This window comes from Erpetoichthys calabaricus, chromosome 13 (genome assembly GCF_900747795.2).
Source record: "Erpetoichthys calabaricus chromosome 13, fErpCal1.3, whole genome shotgun sequence".
NCBI lineage: Eukaryota > Metazoa > Chordata > Cladistia > Polypteriformes > Polypteridae > Erpetoichthys > Erpetoichthys calabaricus.
Genome location: NC_041406.2, coordinates 80,696,298 through 80,715,583, shown reverse-complemented (window position 1 = coordinate 80,715,583; position 19,286 = coordinate 80,696,298).

Below are 19,286 nucleotides of genomic sequence, written 5' to 3'. Positions count from 1 at the left end.
TACAGATGGGCAAGCATGTTATTTTTTAAAATAATATTTCATATTTTCTATAGAAGGTGTTTAGATGTTTCTGGCTAAAGTAATTTTTGTGTGGAACACATTAAGTTTTACGTCTGTGTACATGGAGGAAGGACAGCTGAAAAGCCCACATGCTAGAGCATACAGAACCCCAGCAATTACTTCTAGTCTTATCCTTTACTTCTGCTTACAGTTTTTTCATCATTTACTTAGGTTTACAAATTGTAATATGCTTTCCGTAAAACATACTTTTTGAAAACTCCTGTTATTTATTGTAGTTAGAAATGTACAAAGAGTCTCGAATGAGAGTGAAAAATAACTAAACTATTCACAGTATCTTTCAGATCTTTGTTCACCCTGCTTCATCTGCCTTTCAGAAGTCTGGCTAACAGACATTGATCCTCATTTGGCAGTAGATCTGAAAGCTTTAACTCCCGTAAAGCAAACCACAATGAGAACTCTGGGAACAGGAGAAATAGAGGAGTGTGACCACAGTTCCAAAAAAGCATCAGGTTTGTAAAGAGTAAACCATTTAGCAATTTATTCAAGGCTATTTTTTGGCACTGGACCCCAAATCTGAAATTTTTATGTCAACATTTCTCCATCTGCTCCTGTTAACAGCCCTGGAAGCAGCCACATTATTTATAGGGGACCTTGAGGTTTATAGTTGAGTACTGTATAACACAGTACATCTTCCACGACAACTGCAGTTATATCTACAGTGATGCATGTTTTAAACGATGTGGTTGCAGTGATGGTAATATCATTTAAAGTCACTTCCAGGATTAACAAACTTGGATAATAATATGGTACATCCATCCATTTTCCAACCCACTGAATCCGAACACAGGGGTCTGCTGGAGCCAATCCCAGGGCACAAGGTAGGAACCAATCCCGGGCAGGGTGCCAACCCACTGCAGGACACACACAAACTCACACCAAGGCCAATTTAAAATCGCCAATCCACCTAACCAGCATGTCTTTGGACTGTGGGAGGAAACCCACACAGACATGGGGAGAACATGCAAACTCCACACAGGGAGAACTCGGGAAGCGAACCCAGGTCCCCCAACTGCGAGGCAGCAGCGCTACCCACTGCGCCACCGTGCCGCCCTAATACGGTACAGCTTCTCTAAACATATCAGCCAGTTTATGGCAAACCAAAGATCAATGTTTGGAAGTTACAAGTCAGTAAACTGTAAAAACTGTTTTCAATATATAGACAGGCAATACTGGACATACATGGTGTAAACTGGGATGTGAATGACACTGCAGTAACGATTTCTAGGTATATACATATCTACAATGGTCTGGTCATCCCAAAAACATTTCCATTTAATAAAGCCTTAGAGACACTTTGACTAAATGAGCAAGGAAATTGATATTAAAAAAAGATGTGTGGCCAGAGAAGAGGAAAACAGAATAAGATTCAGAGCAAGATTAGAGAATGGAAGGCAGCATCTAAAGAGCAATTAGAAACATTTTTAGTAAAGATACAAAGAAAGCTGTATAACTAATTGCTAGCTATAAACCCACTAGACACAACATGGCTGATGCTGTTTCATTAATTAATACTGTAGGTTTGATTCTAAACCAGGAAAAGGCTATCAACTAGTAAGGCATGTTCCAGATGATTCAGGCATTGCAATTATTAATGAGTCAACAATATCACACTTTAAAATGAACAAAAAAATGTAAAGCTTATAGCACAGACAAAATACATTATTGATTATAAGCATGGGTGGATCATTTGGTTTGTCTCCCAGAAGTCGTTTTAGAGATCACTGGAGAGTGGCTCAGTCCCTGACCATTGGTATAGATCCAATAACTTTAATGTCTTAATGTGTTATACACACTTTCAGATCAAAAACAATATACTTAATATGCACTAGGATTGTTTAATACATCATATTATTCATAGTAAATGGTAAAGTTAAACATCTTTTCTACTGATAAATTGTGATTTGTGGTTTTGATACTAAAATTAATTTTGCAAGTCATCTCACAATTGCGAAGTTCACTAAAAGGAATTTTTAGAATACTGCACCGTACAGTCTAGTTTGCACTTCCCAGTTTACCTATGCTATCTTTTTGCTCCTGCATAATTCACGCACTGTGTCTCACACCAGTACAATCAATTCTGTTTATGCCGCTTGAGGTTACCACGATTTCATTTTTTTTAAAATGTGACATGCTGCATACTTCCCACATGAGAACACACTAAAATGCACCATCATGCACATTACTCCACAGGGAAATCTGACTACATGGGAAGCCACCTCCTCCCCATCCCTCTTACCTATCAACTGCCTTTTTGTGTTTCTTGATTCCTGCTGAAGAGGTTTAGGATGTGCACTCTCCAAATTCTGTGGAGCCTCAAGCTGTCACTGATGCATCACTACAACTACAATCATATTTGGCAAAGCAGGGATCGCACTACTATTTAAATACAAAGTGACAGGCATGCACATTTGGAATTAATTCAAGTAATGCTTCCAGACAAGAATAAACACAATTCTTCTTGTGTAAATGTCATAAGTTTTGCTGAAAGTGACATTACATTTATTTTGTGTATTTTAATGCAAATTTGACTTCATGCAAATTGTTTTGCTCATTACTGCTTATCTAACTATCATACTGCACGAGCTTGTTCAATCAATGCAGTCAATTAGTAGGATCTTCCTGGACACATGACTATAAATTACACATAATCCTATTTAATAATAATTAAAAATCTGCCCAGTTCAGTTTAGCAAAATAAACAGTAATTACAATATATAGTGTGTTTTATTTGGGCCTATAAAGATCTGTCCTTTGAATATATTATAGCAAATATGAACCGAAGGATGGCTGAGACGTAAGAATTATTGGGGAGCCAATCCAGCGATTCCCCATTTAATTTTGAACTAGGCAAAAAAAGGCTGTTATAAGGAAACAGAATGTAAACAGTACGCTTCTTGTGTGCAATTCAATTAGTGTCTATAAGAAGAGCTCCATCTTTCTCTCTTTCTTGGGTCCAAATGACGAACATGATCTGTAATTGCCCCATTTATTTCTCTCTGTTCCTGGCATGGGTGGCACCTCCAATGCTTTGTGGGGGTGGAGTTGGGCATCATTTCCTGGCAGCAGCTCCATGCTGTAGAGAAGGGGTGTCCAGCTCTGCTCCTGGTGGGCCGCCGTGGCTGCAGGTTTTCATTCTAGCCATCGTCTTAATTAGTGAACCATTTTTGTTGCTGATTAACTTGTTTTGCCTTAGTTTTAAATGACATGACTCAGACCCCTTACTTGCTTCTTTTTCCTTAATGAGCATCCAAACAATAATGAGACACAAAACAAGCCGCCACATAACCAGCTAACCTGAAAATAAAGAAAAGTGAAGGTCTCGTTCATGTTGGTCTTAGAAAAAACAGAAAATCAACAGTCTGCTGTGGCAGAATGAGAGCAGCAACAAGTCATGATATTCAATAATGGCTTCAATTAACAGCAAGAATTGGCTTCTCATTAAGAAACTGGTTGGAATGAAATTGGCTGGAGTTTGACATTCCAATTTAGCTGGTCATCTGTTGGTTCGTTTCACATCTCATTTCTGTTTGGCTGCCATTTAATGAAGAAACAAATCAATTCAGAGGACTGAATCCTTAAAAACAGGGCTATTAAAATGAAGGGAAAACGAGTTCATTAGCAGTGAAAACTGCTCACTGATTAGGAAAAGGGTTAGAATGAAAACCTGCAGCCACTGTGGCCCACCAGGACCGGAGTTGGACACCCCTACTGTAGAGGAAATCAGAGATATGGTTAGTGGCAGCGCCCCCTTCTGCTCGGCAGCGTTAACTTTGGGGTTACAAGAGACACTGATAAAAAATCTCCCTACCCTATATAATAGGCAAATGCTAAATAGAACAAAAAGTTACAATTTTAAAGCAATTCAAAAACTATAATAATTGCACAGTCCTCTTACCTTCAATTATATAAACTTGTTACATTCGAAATAAAATAAACCTCTGGTGTAGTTTTCATTCAATGTCTCTAAAAGATAAATATTCTGGTTTTCACAAATGATTATTCTTATATTAAGAAAATCATTGATGTTCATCGGACCTTTTAGGGCTGCAAGGGACGTACTGGTTATTTTACTTAAGTAGACCATATTGTTATATAAATATTAGGATTAACGTCAGAATTGTATATTTAACTTTCATTCTTCATTATCTGCTTTAGATTATTTAATCTTACCGTGCAAATTATAGTGAATAACAAAAATCATTTTAGTATCTCCTTTCTTGCTGTTTATGACTTCAAGGAAATCCTGAGATGAATCAACCAAAAAAAAAAGAAAAACACTTTAAATTTTGGCAGCTGGACAGAAACCCTAGGAACAATCAGAACCGAAGAGCTAACTGTTTACAGGTTTCAGCACTTAGCTCTACAGTCAACATCACCACTGCATTCCTATCTGAAGAGCAGTGCAACATATTATATTCTAATTCAACAACTCATTAATGTGTGGGTTCATGCCTGCTGTTAAACTTGTTTGGCAGACACATCATAAACAGTAGGCAGTCTTTTCTGAGGAAGCAAGCTTGGCCTTCATAACAAAACATATCTGGTAACAATGTGTTTCTACAGGCGGTTTTCATTGGCCCATAATCAAATTTAGTACATCATTACACTTTACAAGGAAACTTGATTTCCCTATGGAAACAGCAGAGAAAATAACTTTATTACCAAGTAAACTGTTTGCTCAGTAAGAGTACAAGTGAATTTCTAGTAGTCATTCTCTCCACTTCCATTTTTAATTTAATTATTGGGTTCAAAAAAAAAAATTTTAGGAAAAAATAATGAATTGTGAATCCTTAACTCTACACATTTAATGAATTAGTTAATTGGCTAAGTGATTAATTAAGTATACCCCCGCGTAATTTATTCTTAAGGTTGTTTCTTCAGATAGAAGCAAGCTGTAGCTTATACCAATGGACACATTTCAAAAAGTTAACCATTTTGTGTGTGCAGGGCATTAAGAAACACAATCATACACAAACATTCACCACAGAGCTCTTGAAAGCTTGGACGCTTAATGGAATAGACACATGAAATGCAAATTCACATGTACAGCATCTCATAATGAAGTTGGGGATCGTTATATCGTTATATATCCCCAATATATTAGACTTCTGAAAAGAACACAGACTTGCCAATTCAAACAAAATAAAATGTATTGTAAATTTTCTGTTATGTGATCTGTTTTATTAACTTACTACCACTGACTGTATTTAAGAACCGTATAAAGTATAATGGAGATTGTGGAAGAGAGGTGAAAAAGAGAGTGCAGGCAGGGTGGAATGGGTACTGAAGAGTGTCAGGAGTGATTTGTGACAGACGGGTATCAGCAAGAGTGAAAGGGAAGGTCTACAGGATGGTAGTGAGACCAGCAATGTTATATGGGTTGGAGATGGTGGCACTGACCAGAAAGCAGGAGACATGGCTGGAGGTGGCAGAGTTAAAGATGCTAAGATTTGCACTGGGTGTGATGAGGATGGACAGGATTAGAAATGAGTACATTAGATGGTCAGCTCAGGTTTGACAGTTAGGAGACAAAGTCAGAGAGGCGAGATTGCGTTGTTTTGGACATGTGCAGAGGAGAGATGCTGAGTACATTGGGAGAAGGATGTTAACGATAGAGCTGCCAGGGAACAGAAAAAGAGGAAGGCATAAGAGAAGGTTTATGGATGTGGTGAGAGAGAACATGCAGGTGATGGGTATAACAGAACAAGATACAGAGGACAGAAAGATATGGAAGAAGATGTTCCGCTGTGGCAATCCCTAACGGGAGCAGCCGAACAAAGAAGAAGAAGATAAAGTATTGCTATATTCATTATAAAAATAAAAACAGTATATATAGATAGTTAGATATAAAAATACTATCTAATTAGTTAGACACATTTTGACATTATATTTCTGTTATGACATTGGCTTGGACATCTCTTTAGAATGAGTAAAACCTGACATCCCAGACAACAACATGTCATAACTATAATGGGAAATGCGTGAAAATAATGAGACACACATGACGGAATTGTTGAATAGAGACCTGAATTTAATTAATATCACCTGGGATTAAAATAGATGAAATGATCCAAAAGCATCAAGCATGGAGAAGATAAACTGTGTGGTGTGCTGAAAGCAATGGAAGGATTAAAGTCTAAGGAAAAACTGAAATAATACATATATAGTGCTCATCATTAAGGAAACTGAAAATTTTACAAAAAATACTAAAAAAATTACTAGACACTGATGCAAAAATCTATTAATCTAAATTATTTATTTCAAGGCATATGACTTAGTAGTTCTTGGAACAGACTGACTATACTAATGACAACAACTATATTGTATCTTATCCATTTTTGGACAATGTGCAGGAAGTTGCTCAAAACTGAAATAAAAATTCCGGATTCTACTCAGTTTTCACTATTAAAACCCATGCAACAGCTGAGATCCTCTGAAGCCAGACTTCTTACTATTCAGAAGTCTCAATGCACTCTCTGTAACTCCCTCTAGATGTTTATTCATGAGGCTCTGTTGATCTGTACATTCAAAGCCAGACTGAAGACTCTCTTCTTCTCTTTTACTTTTAAAACCTAATATTATCTTTTGCTTTGCTTTTGTGCTCAAGAAGCGGTGCCTGCTCTTTTAGTTGTACGTAGCTATGTGTAAACTGAGCTTTGCCTTTTTCTGCTTTGAATTTGCTTTACTCCTTTGATTATGTCCAAGACATCCAATGCACTACTGTATCCTTTTTTTTAATCTAATCTTGAGTTATCAAAGTGAGAAGCTGCCGAGTGGAAAAGGTATTTATAGAGCAGAAGGCAAAGTTTGAGTGAGTGTATTCCTAGAATTTGACAGAAATCCCCAGTGGGGAGTGCAAAATCCTTCTAGAAACCTGTTAGACCAATTATTTTTTGTAATTCTCCACTATGCTTTTCAAGACACCATTTTTTCCACTATATCAGCATTAGCATTGTAGTTTGTCCTGGTTGCTTAGAAATACATTTCATGCTGTGTCATGCATTTGTGATTTGTGCTTAATGATATGTTTACAGCAGCTATACATATAATACAGAATAATAAGATGGTTTGCAAATGGCTATTTCAATTTAACTTACTTGACTGTGCTCATCCCCTTAATGTATATATTTATTATAACGTATAGCAATTCCATATCAGTAATGGCTGAGTTCTGATGTTTAATAAGATTGTTTTCAATGTAATGAATATGGAGCATTAGGTTTGTTTTTACATCTACTGTATTCCTGAGGCAGGTTTTAATGGAGCTATTGGTGAATGTTAATGAGTAAATGATGGAAAAAATGTAAAGAATTAAGGGTAAGTGTTTTAATCGAATGAATGTGGTCAGTAATAGAGAGCCCCGGATGTGAGGAATAACCTACCTCAAGATTCTTTTTAAAATTTGTAGCTTTTTAAATGTCTTGCTTTGAGGAAGAGGTGGAGATCCTGAAATACTTTGACCTAGAGGACTTTACATGACACCTGATTTCATTTTTATAAAAACATCCATCCATCTATTTTCCAACCTGCTGAATCCGAACACAGGGTCACAGGGGTCTGCTGGAGCCAATCCCAGCCAACACAGGGCACAAGGCAGGAACCAATCCTGGGCAGGGTGCCAACCCACTGCAGGACACACACAAACACACCCACACACCAAGCACACACTAGGGCCAATTTAGAATCACCAATCCACCTAACCTGCATGTCTTTGGACTGTGGGAGGAAACCGGAGTATCCGGAGGAAACCCACGCAGACATGGGAAGAACATGCAAACTCCATGCAGGGAGGACCCGGGAAGCGAACCCAGGTCCCCAGACCTCCCAACTGCGAGGCAGCAGCGCTACCCACTGCGCCACCGTGCCGCCCTTTTATAAAAACACTACGGCTTAATTTGGACATTCAAATATCAATTTTATTTTGAATATCCTGCAACTTGCGTCATCGAAAATTATTTTTAAATTATTGAAAATTGTATTTTGAAAGTAAGTGTGCTCAAGTTTAAAATGAAAAATGGGAAGCTACTGCTCCTCAAATATAAAGTGTTTTATGTGCATGGAAGCTTTTAATATAATTATTAAGCTGTATCTTCAGTTTGCTTTGTAATCTTTTATTAATAACAGAGTATCTCATGAAGACACTCCAACTCCCCAATAAACGACTACTAAAACTTAAGTATAACAGGCTTTAGCATAATTTCCTGTATTGTGTGCTTCCTATACTGTCCCATTTGCATCTATTTTAAATAGACTTAAAGCTTTAACAATAATAATTAATTACATTTCTAACCTTTAACTCAAACTCAAAGCACTGTACATAGACAATGGGGAACACTTCTACTGCCACCAATATGTAGCATTTAACTGGATTTTGCGAAAGCAGCCATTCTCTGTTGTTGGCCATTAGCACTAAAACATAAGTAACATGATAGTTATAATTTGTTACTGACCCTCACCTATTGTGTTTCTCCTCTCGGTAATTGAATGTGGCACTTGGTGCCACTGTCCACCTGCCAAGTTGTTTTGCCTGCCTAAGGTAAAGTCATCCCTGATGGAGGATTGCAGGAATCGTGGGGTAAAGGGGTCCTTTCATCGGATTGGCTGGCCAAGCGCTGTCTTAGCTGTGGAATGGCCAATAGGAGGATGCAGCCTGTTGGCCGAGGTCTCCAGGACTCTGAACAAATCCAAATCATGTTATGTGATATCATCTACTGTTAAATTCTGCTCTGTACTTGTAATATTTTTATTTTACTATTATACTGTAGTGAGGATTACTTATGTTCTGTTCTGTGTGTTGTACTGTATTAAATCCCTTCTTTTTAACAACCAATGCATGCCCAATGTACCTGGAAAGGGGTCTCTCTTTGAACTGCCTTCCCCAAGGTTTCTTCCAGTTTTTCCTTGTCTTCTTAGAGAGTCAAGGCTGGGGGACTGTCAAAAGGCAGGGCCTATTAAAACCCATTGTGGCACTTCTTGTGTGATTTTGGGCTATACAAAAATAAATTGTATTGTATTATATTGCATTCTTACACTAGTACGCTCACCATACATTAGCTACTAGGAGGTGAAGTGGTGAGATAATTAGCCAGTAAGGGACAGGGGATAATTAAGGGGTCGGAATGGCCAGGATGTAGTGAGCAATTTAGCTAGGACATTTGGAAACACACCACTCTTTTGGAAAGCTGCTCATTGATATTTTATGACCACAGAGAGTCAGAACCTCAGTTTAACATCACATTTGAAGGACAGCACAATTTTCTTCATTGCATTGTCCCCAGAACTGCACTGGGCAATAGGGGTCCACACACAGATCACATGGCAAGTGCTCCCTGATGGCCTCACCAATCCCTCTCCAACAGTAACCCAAGCTTTTCCTAGATGGCCTAATATTCAATTATTGGCCGGGCCTGAACATGCTTACCTTTGTGTTAATTTCTGTTTGTACAATTTATAGGTTTAAATCTGTCACAGTTTAATTCTTATTTATTACTTAGATGCATTTACGAAAGAGTAAATATAGCCTTTGCAATATTTTACACCTCACGTTTTATTTAAAATAATAAAGTAAACTGGTTCCCCTTGCAGTGCTGCTGCTTGAATAACACTAGAAATCCTAAAATTGTGAACTTGTTGGAAACCTAAGAGCAGATTTTGCACTAATGCTAGAAAGTTTTTCTTCTAACAAAAAACCATAAACATGTGGAATAAATTACCAAGTACTGTGGTGGAGAGTAGGACAGAACATACTTTCAGATCTCAGCTTGATGTTATTTTGGACAATCTAGGCGTACAGGAAGTATGAGCTTGTTAGACTAAAAGGCCTGTTCATGTCACAACTGTTCTAATCTTCTTAAATGAAACTGAACAGGTTCAATGAAGGATGGAAAGTTAATTAATAAATTATTTTTCACACTGACTATAAGAATAATCAGGAGGTGAAGAGGTTTCAAATTATTGTGTTCAAAACTGGAAATGACAGCTTGCTCTAGTCTGAATCATTATAAGGTATGCACCTTAAATATCTTCAGGAATAATTGTCTTTGCTGACTAACTAGCAAATAATATGTAAACCCTACATTGGATGCATAAGGAATGCTGTATTAATTTAAAACATCATGTTATTACATTTTATTTTCATTTGTTAATATTTTGAACATTTTCCTGCTAACATCATTGTCATACCATTCTCTGTGTTTGTTTTCATGGGTGCCACCATCTTATGTTTTGTTGGTATCACACTGTGGGGTTGCTAGGTATGTTATGTATACGCCATGTGACCCATGACATAATAAATGGCATGATATATAAGATGGATAGCCACATTAAAAAGAGTCTGGACTTCGAGCAATTAACAATAACACTGCTTGAGCGACTAGTACTTGATCAAACAAACTAAAAATTCAACTGTACTTTTGACTGTGTCTTTTGTTATACACACTAACTTTTTGTGAAAAGGTCCCACAACTTCATTATTAGGACCTTAATTAATGACAGTGATTACTCTTTTGTTTTGCCCTTGCCTAAAAGAAAGATGATTACAATCTCTGCCACTGCCTTTAAGTCTGTTACATAGGGTTATGCCTATTGTATATTCTATTTGAATATAACAGAATGTCACATAAATCTGAAAATTTACTAAGCTTTTTTCTCTTTTGTATTTTCTCTTTATGAAAATATTAAGAACTCTTGATTAAATTTCTCTAGTATTATATGATTACTTCCACTGCTGCATATGATATTCAATGGATTAAAGGACCCAATATAACATTGTACATTAAAATGTTGTTTTAATTTGGCTTCTTTATTCAGTGTGTTTTTCCGAACCATGTGGAAGCCTTATGATAAATATAATAATAATAAACCAATGTTTGATTAAGTTGCAAGAATATTAGAAAACTAAAGAGAAGTTGTTGAACTAAAGATGTTTAATATTTTTATAATCACCATATTTATTTAAGGGTTTCCCCTCTTAGTATTGTCAGTTTCTGCTATTAAGTGATAATCTCATAAGAGACGGCACAAAGGAAAAGGAAAAGGTTGAGGTGTATGAAGTTATATTGTGATTCCAATATTAAGAAAATACCATCTCAAGTTTAAATAAATATTGGTATGATTAATTTATAAAATGGTATTGTTATAGGGAGGATTGCCAAGTGGCTACAGTGTTTTGGTTTTCAAATACAAGGTTGTTGGTTCAGTACATTCTTGGACTCAATTTGCAACCCTCTGCGACTAACTTTGCAGGTCCGACTCTGACTAAAATATGTAATGTTAGTTTCTATTATGGGGTGGCGCAGTGGTAGCACTGCTGCCTCTCAGTTAGGAGACCTGGGTTCGCTTCCCGGGTCCTCCCTGCGTGGAGCTTGCATGTTCTCCCCGGGTGCTCCAGTTTCCTCTCACAGTCCAAAGACATGCAGGTTAGGTGCATTGCCGATCCTAAATTGTGCTTGGTGTGTGTGTGTGTATGTGCCCTGCGGTGGGCTGGTGCTCTGCCCGGGGTTTGTTTCCTGCCTTGCTCCCTGTGTTAAGTATAATGGGATTGGCTCCAGCAGACCCCCGTGACCCTGTAGTTAGGATATGGCGGGTTGGATAATGGATGGCATGGATGGATGATTTAAAGCATGTATTAAACATGGGGGCACGGTGGCACAGTGGTAGCGATGAGCTGTCATTTTTCTATTCCCTTATTCTAAGAAATTTTATAATACTTACATTTTTCCCTTTTTTCCAAATTCTGACTACACTGAATGTTAAAGGGTATCAGTGACTTCCATGCCATAATTACTTGTCTGCTCATTTCTTAGAAACAGTTCTTAACAACAGACAAGTGTGTGAAACAAAGTAATTACACCCCTTTACCATTCAATCTTGTTTGCACAAGTATTTCTACTATATTTAGATACAATTAAGGAAACAATCTCTATTTGAAAGAATAAATTAAAAATTTCCAATAATCTTAACAGTTATTAAAAGTATTTGTATTCCGAATAACTAAATAATAAGATTAGTTAAAAGAAAGAATGATTATGAAATTGGTTGGAATAAAAACCTGTAGTCATAGTGATCACCCAGGACTAAACTTTAAACCCACCATAGTTCCTGACTCCCTAAGTAAATCATTTAAGCTACTTGCAATTTACTTCTAAAAAAATTTTGTGCCTATAATGATTTAATTATTTTGTATGTCAACCCAAGTAATAGCATATAGCAAATATGTAATAATAATAGCAAAAGTTTTAAAAGTTTAAAATAGCCAATACTGTATGTGTTAAGAAAACTTAGACAAGACTGATAAGATTGATAGAACAACTGCAATTGCATAGATGCTATTAACAATTTTGGTGAACATCTATGTTCATAGAGGTAGAAAGTATTTTACCTCTCTTTAAGCATTATACTTACATTTCATTTCATAAAATTGATTTCTTAAAGTTGAGTAGAAGTTGGCAATATATGAGAATCAATGACTTCAATGACTTATATATTATTCTTGCACTCTTTGTCTTTTTTTGCTTGGAATGTGGACACCCTACGGTCCTGATCCTAATGGAGCAGGGCAGACAGTGTTTGAAATAGATGACAGATTGGGGGGCATAATAAGTACAGGATGCCAAGACTTTGGAGTAACCTCATCTTTTACCTTACACAGACTTAAAGTATCATTGTTGAGAGATAAAAGGTCACACAGAAACAGGCACTGAATCTGGTGTTGGGAGGCGAGTGTGGCAACAGGGTTTGTAACCCTAGAGTGAACATGGGAAAAGAGAATATAAAAATACTTTAACTTCTGGAATAATAATTCAGCCAAACCACAAGGCAGAATAGTCTAAAATAATGTGTACAAAGTATTTTGCAGTACTGAAGAGTTTAGCTTATTTTGCTTGTATTCTGTAAGCTAAACACACAAATTATAGATGTTAGTCCTGGCTACCTAGCTGCTGCCAATTACGTTTTGGATGCTATTGCACCATATATAATAACATAGCATGATATTTTCAGACCTGCTTAATCTAATTCAGGGTCCAAGTGGGCCACAATCTCTCTCCCAACAATAGCGGGTGCAAGGCAGAAAAAGCTGTGGACAAAGTTGTATGGCACACTGCTGTATAAAGAACATTATGGCTTAGCTCCCTGTGAATTAAAAAAATAATAATTTTGAACTGAGTTCATGTGTTTTGAAACATTTTCATAGCTCAAGTCAGATATCATTTTCAGGGAGTTGCATAGTTTTGAGGTTTTCTTTGCAGACAAGTTTACTTCTGCATTTACATTCTGCATTCTACTTTGTAGAAATATACAATTATACAATGATATTATGTAATATGGCCTGACATAGTAGCTTTTAACTTTATTTCATCTACAGCCATTATGCTCTTTACGTTCTGGCCCTCTGTGACCCTGAATTGGATTAAGCAGATTTGATAATGAATGAAATAGGTAATGATGAGAATTAAACAAGGTTTAAAACACTGTTTGTTTATCCAATGGCTATTTAAGCTATTCTATTATATCAGATACTTTTAAAAAATTGTCAAGGTTTCTACTTTCAGTACATGACTTACTAGTTCGTTTCAGATTCTCTCAAACCTTTGCATAAAGAAGTGCTTCCTGATTTCAGCCAAATCCACTTCCCTTTAATTTTCTCTGTTATACTCAAGTATGTAATTTAATATTTGGTTGAAAGAATTTTAATGTATGCATTTTATTAATGCTTTTGAGAATTTCTGAAGACCTGGATGAAGTCCTTACGCAACCTCCTTTGATTTTGACTATAGAGGTTAAGATCTCCAAGTCTATAGATTAGCACATGCCTTACAGTCCTGAGATGCACCTTGTTGCTCCCCTTTGCAAAGCTTCAAGTCCTGCTGTTTTTTTTTTTTTGTAGTGTGGCAACCAGAACTTCATAGAGAACTCCAGATGTGGTCTAACTAGTGAGCATAACATTTTTTTATTTATATTCAACAGTTTTAACAATATAACCTTTTATTTGCATTTTAATTGCCTCTGTATATTGTTTAGAGGATAAGAATGTTTCATCAACATAAACCCCTAATTCCTTTTCAGAGGTTGCTTCCTTTAGGACAGTGTCTACCATCTTGTATATATAATTAAGGTTTCTTCATTCTATGTACAGCACTTTGGTCATTTGTACATTAAACTTCGTTTTCCAAGTATTGACCTAGTTCTGAAGAATATCCCGGTCTTTTTGAACTTGCTGCCTGTCAGTATCAGATATCCTTCCAATTTTAGTATCATCTGCGAGTTTTACAAATTTACTAACTAAACCACCATCTATGTCATTAATATAGATTTAGAAAAAGTAAAGGGATCCCACTGATGATCTCCCTCCAAGTGGAACATTTTCCTCTGACACAAGAGTCACATTGGGGGTGGCAAGTGGGGCGACCGCCCCAGACCTCGCTCGTAAGGGGGCCACGCTTTTGAGGTCCACTTGTCCCATTCAAGCCGATTTGTCAAGTATTTATTCTCCAGTATATATATATTTGAGATGTTTCTAAGAGGAACCCTTTTAAAACCCCTCTTCAAGGTCAAATTCTGTACATGTATGTCTTTGAAAACATTCCATACTCCAACTTCATCGCTTGAAAAGGGTTGCCAGTATGATCCCTTCCTAAAATAGGTATAGCCCATTAGTCGCTGGGTTGGCTTCTCCTATCTATAGAAAAAGACACTGCATCCAGATTAGACTACAAAGATGTCATCAATGTCATCATCAATTACTTTTCGGAGGGCAAAAAAAGTGAATTTTCATCTCAGAACCTGGAAACTGGTAAGAGATTTCATGATGATACCTCTACGTTAATTTCACACTTCCTGTCAAAACACTGAAACTCACATTTTATTTGTAGGCCATAAACATTTCCGAATATTAATGCACAAAAACATGTATCACTAATGATAACCAGCTGACATGACATCAGCGTGAGTTATGATTATGACATCCTGCATATTGAGACTCAGAGAATACTTGCAATTTGGGTAATTTTCTAGAAGAGGCCCTGCTAATTTCTGCATGTCATGGTATTGTCATGAATTATGAATCACACTTTTTAAATAGATTATATTGTTATATTTTGATAAAGTCCATGTGTTATCTTGCAAAAATTTAGCTGAATACTGTAATGAGAAAATCTGGTGTATGTCAACATTATTATTATTTTTTTTAATTTTATTAATTTTATTGTAATCATTCCATACAAATAGATCAATTTTTACAAAAGATAGGATTGAGAACAAGTCGCCCCCCACCCCTGAGAGAGAGAGCATGGCCAACAGAGTAAAACTTAAGGCTTGTAAACATACCTAAATTGATGAGTTTAATAGGGCAATAGAGATAGATGGAGAAGAAAAAGAAATGTGGAGATAATTGCTTCCTCGGTGCATTACGAGCTTATTCTAATATATTATTGATTAGATCCTGCCAGGTTTTGAAAAAATTCTGTACAGATCCTCTAACTGAATATTTGATTTTTTCCAATTTCAAATAGTATAAAATATCAGTTTCCCACTGACTTAAAAGAGGAGAGTTAGGATTCTTCCAGTTTAGCAAAATAAGTCTGCGTGTCAAAAGTGTAGTGAATGCAACTAGTTTGTTTGTCCTTCTCCACATTAAACCCATCTGGAAGAACACCAAACACAGTTGTTAATGGGTTAGGAGGGATTGTGACACCAAGGCTGTCTGAAAGGCACTTAAAGATTTTAGTCCAAAATGATGTTAATTTGATGCAGGCCCAAAACATGTGACCCAGTGAGGCTGGGACTTGATTGCAGCATTTGCAGGTTGGATCTTGACCTGGATACAATTTGGACAGTTTTGGGCGAGAAAGATGTGCTCGATATATAATTTTAAGTTGAATAATTGTATGCTTTGTGCATATGGAGATCGAGTGAAGTATCTGCATTGCTATTTTCCATTCCTTTTCTTATATTTTGATTAAGAGATCTTTTTCCCATTGTCCTCTTGGATCTTTAAAAGGGAGGGACTGCAAGATAATTTTATATATTGCAGAGATGGTGTCTAAGTCCTTGGAATTGAGCAATATTTTTTCCAGCATGGAGGAGGGTGCACGATGAGGAAAATCGGGCAGGTTCTGTTTAACAAAGTTCCTAATTTGAAGATAGTGAAAGAAATGTGTGGCTGGAAAATTAAATTTGGAATGTAATTGTTCATAGGATGCAAAGATGTAGTCTATATAAAGATCTCTAAGCAATTTAATACCAAATCTTTTTCAGATATTAAAAACTGCATATATTTGCGAGGGTTGAAAGAGGTGGTGCTCTTGCAGGGGTGCCACAGATAAAAGATTCTCCATCTTAAAATGCTTTCTACATTGGTTCCATATTCTGAGTGAGTGAAGCACAATTGGGTTATTAGTATATTGCTGATACCTTGCATTTATTGGGGCACAAAGCAGGGAATATAAAGAAATACCGCAGGATTTTACTTCTATTGTTTAGGAAGAATATTCATCTTAACAGCATTAATTCTTCCAGCTAGAGTGAGATGAAGGGTTGACCATCTATGCAAGTCTTGCTTAAATTTTTTCCATACAGATGGCGACATTTTGTTGATAAAGAGCTTTATGGTTACTTGTGATGTTTACCCCTAGGTATTTAAACTGATCTGCGATGATAAAAGGGAAGGTGTCCAATCTAATATTGTGTGCTTAAGAATTCACTGGAAGGAGCACACTTTTATTCAAATTAATTCTGAGACCAGAGATCTTTTGAAATTCTGTAAGTGCTGTTAAGACTGCAGGCACATAATTTTTTGGGTCTGATATATACAGTACCATATCATCTGCATATAGAGAAATTTTCTGTTCCAGTCCTTCTCTGAAAAATGTTGTAAATACAAACTAAAGCTTCTGGATTGGTATACAGTAGTTTGATCCATGCACAAATGTTCGGGCCAAACCCAAATTTCTCTAATGTAGTGAAAAGGTATTTCCATTCAATCATGTCAAATGCTTTTTCTGCATCAAATGATAATAATATTTCTGGGGTGTTTGACTTTCTTGGTGAGTATATTACATTAAACAGGTGTTGAAGATTGGAAGATAAGTGTCGACCATTGATAAATCCAGTTTGATCTTGTGATATTACCGAAGGCAGCACTTTCTCCATCCTTCTAGCTATGATTTTTGAGAGTATCTTAACATCATTATTCAGTAGTAAAATTGGTCTATATGATGCACATTGTGATAAGTCCTAATTTTATTTTTATTAAATTTGCACGCAAGTTTATACAGTCCACACATACCGGTAACAGCATTTGACGAGTTGGTCAGGCCTAGGCACCGCACACCCCTAAGACCGCCTCTGTTCTGACATTTCTTCTGCCAATATACCAACTTGAAATCCAGTTCTGTAAGATACTGTACCTTTGATGCCAACAGCTTCTAGTATCAGAACTAATCTTTGGTTACAATTTGAGCATTCACTGTATCCTACCTACTGAAATGCCTTATGACTGTCTACTGAGTTTCACAAAATGACAGGAAACATCAGTTTTATTGTACCAGTCGGAATATTCTTTATTAGCTGTAAGGTGACTAAAATACTATAATAAAGGTGAATGTTATCAATTGCCTTGAGTTCCTCATTCTAGTGTTCTTCGTAATATTGATAACTCTTCACGTTTTTTTTTAATTTAATATTGGAAGAACCAGAAGGGGAGGAGGAGGACATAGGGTGGTTAGTACTTCTTCTACTTCAGGTATGTCTTCTAGACTGTGGGTGAAAAAGAAAATAGTGTAAGCCACTGACTCACTCTAAGTCCTTGCCTGGGTGTACCCATGACATTCTTCCTCATAAGACAAAGACATTACCTGTGTGTCTGACACATGTTTGGGATTACAACAGAATTTGGTTTAACTAGGCAGAACTAACAATTCATTTGCAATTTTAGGTCATGTATGCATTGTGATAAATAAAGCAAATGAGACAGATTAAGGGTTGGGGAGCTTTCCCGTGTACTGGTTGTCGGTTCCTGCAATCAGCAACAAGGTCAAGAGTACAACAAAAAGTCTGATTCATTTGACAAAAACAGAGGGGTCAGGAGGCTTTTTATAGAGGGACAAATCAAAATAACAGAAGTGACGAAGAGGGATGGAGCTGTAGATGATCTCAGGGGTGGAGAGACGGAACCGAAGTCATCAGGACAGGAAGTGAGATGATTCCCTGGGCCGGAACGGAGCGTTTTCTGTGAGGAAATGCGGTTGAGATCGGTATATTCGGTGAGGTACAGACTTTTTATTCAGACGTCTTTCTGCAGATGAAAGGGAGAGAAAAGCATTAATACCGTGATCCGGATCCCCATTTCTTGTAGTTTCACGCATGATAGAGCCAGCTGACTGTCCCCTAATCGCACGTGTGTGACAGCATGCATTTATAAATAAAATTACAGAATGCTTTCTGCACCCTAGCAATAATAGAATTAGCTTGCTGTATAAAATCTCTGAAAGAAAACTAGATTCTTGGAAACAGTATGACATGTTCAAAGGCATGACTGCAATTCTGTCTGTTTCATGTTACAAATGTAATCAGATTCTAAGTGATGTCCCTTTGAACTGTATAAGCAGTATATCATTAAAATCAAGCTGAAAACACACCTTTTCTCTTTTGCATTTCAAGTGGCATCTTGCTTCATTTTCATTTTGCAATTTGAAACTTGCGTATCAACTTGCGGTGATCTTGATTTTACCATACTGTCATTTCAAACTGTCAATCTTCTATCATGTACTTATGCAGACTCGCAAAGAACTTTTTTCTAGTAATTTCTCATGTTTTGAATGATCTTATTTTTAAATTGAATGTTAACATTACAGAGCATCTTCTGATGATGTGGTTTGTAAAAGGTGTTCAAGGTTCAAAGTTTTTATTTAGTCATGTTTACACAAGAAAACATGACATTTGCCTTCTCAGTTGCATCCAGTAACAGACAGAAAAAAACAGACACATGATAGAGTAACACTTTCACAGAAATTCTGAAATATTTAAATCATTTCAAAGCAAATTCCTTGCTAAGTACTTCTAGTATTTTGACAGTTCGTTTTTACCTAAAATGGCTACATGATATATACAGTATGAAAAACTTTAAACTTCTGGATATTTTTAATATCTCCAAAATTCCTTATTAAAAAGATATATGGAACTGGCAGAAACTGAATCTGTGCAGCGAT